Source organism: Onychostoma macrolepis, chromosome 11 (genome assembly GCF_012432095.1).
Source record: "Onychostoma macrolepis isolate SWU-2019 chromosome 11, ASM1243209v1, whole genome shotgun sequence".
NCBI classification, from domain to species: domain Eukaryota; kingdom Metazoa; phylum Chordata; class Actinopteri; order Cypriniformes; family Cyprinidae; genus Onychostoma; species Onychostoma macrolepis.
In genome coordinates, this window is record NC_081165.1 from 1,370,977 (window position 1) to 1,376,976 (window position 6,000).

Below are 6,000 nucleotides of genomic sequence, written 5' to 3' on the forward strand. Positions count from 1 at the left end.
TTCATTAATTCATTTACATGGGTTTGATTGTCCCATTTAATTGGATAGAAGAAGGATTGACATGTTGCATCCAGAATGTACAATATTTAATTCAGTCCAAGACACCTCACTAGATTGAAATTGGAACCATGAGGCTTCTGAGACCTGAGAAAGATATCCTTCTTCTTCTCATGTTAAATCTTGGGAATTTGAAGCCCTTGGAACATTGTTTCCAAACACATACACACACATTAGCCAAAATTTCTGATTCAGACTTAGAATAATTTTAGACCTTACTGAGGATACCAAAGGGATCATGAAGGCTGTCTGGTTTTCTCCCTGTGTTTAAGAAATTAAGATAATTTATGACTTATCCAATGTGATGCTAAGCCAAATATAAAGTGCAAAGTGAAAATGTTTCCCCAGATCCTAATCTTTCATCTAACATTTTTTTTTTTTTTTTTTTTTTTTTAACATATTCAAAGAAAAAAACAAAAACAAAAAAACATAAGCTTGATCATGGATTTATTTTTTTTTTTTGGCAGATCCATTGCTTGATTAATTTTTCTCAACGCTTCAAGGAGTTTCAAACCTCATCATTTCCATATGTGTTTGACTGTTCTTTAAAAAGGTGTGTTTGTGTGTGTGTGTGTTTGTGTGTGTGTATGTGTGTGCGTGTGCATCTCCCATTCTGGATTATCTCCTGAGTTCCTTGATTAAAGACTGTTTAAACATTTCCACGACTCCTGCGTGCTTCCTCCACAGCGAACCGTGACAGAAGACCCGACCAAAACAGTTACCTCCGTGTGTCTACCCTCCATTTTTGTTTCCCATTTTTCTCAGTGGTTTTTTTTCCGTTGTGCCCCATGGATCCACTCGTCCGGCCCGAATTCCTCCTCCTCCTGCTGGAGCAGGGGGACAGATCTCTCGAGGACCATACAAGACTGTTCCTGTGTTTAGTTAATACGACCAGCTACCCGGACGACGCGCTCTGCTCATTCTATGATGCAAGCTTGAACACCGCATGCAGAGGGCTGTCGTCCAAGGATGGTCCTCGAGAGGATTTCGCCGCCTTCGTGGAGTGGACTCTGACGAGAAACGGATCGCCCCCTCACCGTCTCTCCTGAGGATAATCTCGCCAGATCCACTCCAGAGCCCAGCCCACCATCTCCCCGCGGTGCGGAGCATCAGACCAAGATCGTCCCGGAAGTTGAGCCCAAAACGTCTTTACAACATGTTCTCTTTTGCAATCGACTGAGAAAAACGGATTTTGCGGTAAATATATGAAGTGGAGAAGTGTTTGACATTTATGGACTTCTCATATACTTCAAAAACAACAACACAGAACTGGCATTTTTAATAATATACAGACATTAAATAACCCTCTTTAAAGATCACTTTTTAAAGCAGTATATCATTGTAGTGCTGCACCCTGCAAGAATCTGTTTTTGCTCCATTAACATGCTCCAAAGAATGACATACACGCACTACATTTTCAATATAAACTATGTTCTCAGCCAAGCTGCAGAACAGATGTCTTGACAGTATGGTGTGGTGCATTGATCTTCCTTAGAGATTTTATGCTAATTATAGAAATCAGAATCCCAGAAAAAGGGTGTAATGGCAAATACAACAAAAAATCCAACAGACACCTCAACCAACAACTTGACCGGGTTCCGGGATGTTGGTGAACTAAGCCGCAGAAAAGGCCTCTGTTTACAGTAGCAGCAAGGACACAATAAGAAATAAGTCTGGTTTTATGACCCAAAGGAATTAGGAGAATTTTACTCTGACTTAATTCACTTTTAAACAGATACACAAGGCCCATAGAAAATAACAGTAACACTTTCTATGAGGCCTGTATTTATAATACATTATAAGGGTATTCTTAAGGCATTATAATGAATGCATAATGTATTATAAAAAAAACGTATAATATGTTATATTAACTCATGAATAATCATAACAACAATTATAATACATCATAATACTTACATATTTGTGGTTACAAGTTTAACAGTATGATTTTTTATAACACACAATGAACACCATATTAAATCTACTTAAATTTACAGTATAAAGTATCACATCTTGACATTGTTTATTTAAGATCTGCACAGTATCTTACTACAGCTTGTCAGTGGTTAGATGTTGAGTGTTATTTGAGTGTTTCCTGTGGAGCTAATGTTAATTAACTGATGTGAGCTTAATACTCCAACTGAAAAATGAATGCAATGTTTTATATGGCTACATTTTATTTTGATGGTCTCCTTAATTAATCGACTATAAGCAACTTTGCAACTACATGCCAACTAACTCTCATTAGAGTATTAGTATGCTCAAGAATGGTATAATCTAGTAGAATCTGGTAGAATAAGTTGACGTACTTGCAAAGACACTTAAAGCCAGTTTATCTGTTGGTTGACCATCAAAATAAAGTGTTAGCATATATTTACAGTAGCCGACATACTAATACTCTTATGACCGCTAGTTGATATGTAGTTGCAGAGTTACTTATCAACAGCTGTCTAAAGGGTACCATCAAAATAATCAAACTGATATTACAATAAAAATAAATTCAAAGCAAATGTGCCATTATTATTATTATTATTACTACTTATAAGTAGTTTTTGAAATAAGTAGCATAAGAAAAATGGCAAGATATGAGACTTATACATTATAACTATGAGAAATATAATCCATTGTAAAAGTGGATGCAACGTTGTAAAACAATAAATCATCATACTCTTAAAAGCTATAAGCACAAATAAGTAAATATTATAATATATTAAAACTTTTCTTATAAATATTCACGAGATGATACAACATATTATAAAGTTTTTTATAATGCATTATGCATTCATTTTAATGCCATAAGTATACCCTTATAATGTATTATAAATACAGGCTTCATAGAAAGTGTTACCAAAATAACTTTTTCCCATTAATTCATAGACAAACCTTTCTATGAATGAACATGCATATCCACAGGACACTGTGTGTAGTATTATTATTAAATTGTATATTGTATATTGTATTTTGTATTGTATGTGTTTTATGCATGCCTTATGATATAATTATTAGATAATGTAACCCTATTGGTGGCATGTTTGATTTCAAGATAACCCTTGCTTAGTCCACTGAATTTGTATACACCACATCCTCACAACATGCATTGTATGCTTGTTATATTATTCAGAGTATAAATCCAAACAAAACTGCCTGCCCACTCTGATCATGCAAATGAACCAACTTCCGAACAAAGGAACTTTTCCCACTTGAAATTACACCTTTTTCACTGGTCAAGCCAAACTCAGAAGATGTGACCTCTACATAACTTAAAAGGCCTTACATCTGTGACCTTGTCTCTTTTCTCCCTTCTGTTCTTGGACTCTTTTTCTGGTTGCTGTTCGAGTGGAAAGGACTGGAGACATCCAGTCTGATTGCAACACCATCAACAGGAGTTTAGGAGTCCGCTTTGTTACAAATGCGCTGATGGTTTCCTCTCAGGTGGTTAATTGACTCCTTTTTCATAGCTTCATTCCCTGTTACTCTAACGGTTTCATTCATTCACTTACACTTGCCCTTTTCCCCATTGTTACGCTATTTTCATAAGAATGCAGGGAGCCATCGCACACAACCACTGCTTAGCCGCACAAATTTATTTAACTTTAAAAAATAAACATGTAATGTTTAGTAATCAGTGTGTCATGATACTGTGTAGAATGAACTCACACGAAGATGAAGATGAAAGTAAAAGTTCTAATATAATCCACACAAGATAATCCACAACAGGAAGGCTTGAGACACACGTAGACGTTGGGAGAGCAAATGAGAATAATTGACAAGACACACCTGAACATAATGACACAATCAAGGGGAGACAGAAACTAGGTCAAGGAACACGAGGGATGAAATGAAAACAAACCTCGCGCCGCAGAGAAGGAAGGATTAGGAGACAGTGAAGGGATGGTGAAAGGCTGGCACAGACAGGCAGGAGGAGGTTCAGGAGGTGGCCGGATGACTGGGAGGAGGACGACCAACAGAGTCCAGGGTGGTGATGACGGAGGGAGGATCCAGGGAGAAGACAGGAGGAGCCAGGGTGGATCAGATGGAGGGAGGAGCCAGGGAGAAGACAGGAGGGACTTGGAGCAGGAGGAGCCAGGTGGGACCCAGGCCGCAGCCATGAAAGTGACCCACAGTGGAGCCGACGGAGGGAGGAGCCATGGTGGAAGAAGGGTTGACGACTCCATGGGGCCGACTGACAGCGGCGGAGCAGGTGGAGGTGGAGCCCGAGGCGGAGACGGAGACGGAAGCAGGGATCCAGAAGGCCGCAGTGGAGCCGAAGTGACAGAGGATAAAGGTGGAGCCAGCGGGAAGGAGGAGCCTGACAGAGCTGGAGGGACAGAGGGTTGAGGCGCAGCAGGAGGAGTGGAGTCCCGAGGCGGCAGATGATCGACAAGTAACCAAGGCGGAGCCAGAGAGACAAGGAAGCCTGGCGGAGGGAGCTAGGAGCCATGGTGGAGCCGCTGGCATAATCCACCTTCGCATGCTCAGTTGCATGATCTCGCACCTGGTCTGGTGTCACAGGCTCGGACTCCGGGGCTATCCTAGGCTCTGTTGCTCTCTCTGGCGATGGCTTGTTGGTCGCGGTGGGCTCTGGCTCTCCGTTGACGGTGGGATCAGGCTTTTGCTCCGTGCATCAGGGTGATCGTGGACTGGGCTCTGGGCTCTGGGTCTGGAGTGGGGCTGGTGTGGTCGTCTGCGATGTCCACAGTCAACGGCGATCCACAAGACACCAGCACCCACTCCACAAAGGCGGCAAAGCTTTCTCGAGGACCATTCCCGGACAACTGCTCTCGTGTGGTGTTATTCAGTCCAGCTCAATAAAACGTGCAGAGGCATTGTGCATGTACCTGGCCAGGAACAAGAAGTCCTCGGTGTGGTCCTCGAGAGAGCAGTCCCCCTGCTCCAGCAGGAAGACGAGGACAACAGGATAATTCATAATGGAATAAAAGAAAAAAAAAACTTTCCAAAACAAAAAACAAACAAGGGGAACATGCCACTATATTTTTTGTAGGTCCGGTCTTCTGTTACTATACTGTGCAGAATGAACTCGTACGAAGATGAAAGTAAAAGTCTTTAATATAATCCACACACGGTAATCCAAAACTGGAAGGCTTGAGACACGTACACGTTGACGAGATCGGACAAAGAAACACTGAACTGACTACAACTTAAATAGGAGAGCAAATCAGAATCAGAATCAGAATGAGCTTTATTGCCAGGTATGTTTACACATAAGAGGAATTTGTTTTTGTGACAGAAGCTTCCACATTGCAACAGAATGACAGTGACAGGACAAAAATACAGATAATAAAAGAATAAATATAGAACAAGTAAATAAGGAATAAGAATATACAAATTGACAATTGTATGTACAGGTATATTACAATTCACAGTTCTGTATGTACAGGTATGTTATGTGCAAATCTGAAATGTAGTATGTATGTTAGATAAATAAGTGTATAAGTGTATAAATAGTGTTGTGTGTTCCACAATTATTGTCAAGTGTTCATGAGATGGATTGCCTGAGGGAAGAAACTGTTCCTGTGCCTGGCCGTTCTGGTGCTCAGAGTTCTGTAGCATCAACCAGACGGCAAAAGTTCAAAGAGGGAGTGTGCAGGGTGTAAGGGGTCCAGAATGATTTTGCCAGCCCTTTTGCTCACTCTGGATAAATACAGTTCTTGGAGAGTGGGGAGGGTTGTACCAATGATTCGCTCAGCAGTTAGTTTTCTGAGGTCAGATTTGGTAGCTGAGCTGAACCAAACAGTGCAGAGGATGGATTCAATGATGGCAGAGTATTATCCAATTATCCAAATGAGGATAATTGACAACTCACACCGGAACATAATGACACAATCACGGGGAGACAGAAACAAGGTAAAGGAACATAAGCGATGAAATGAAAACAAACTCAAAAGTCCATGAAGTGTGACACAGTGTATATGATAGGCAGTA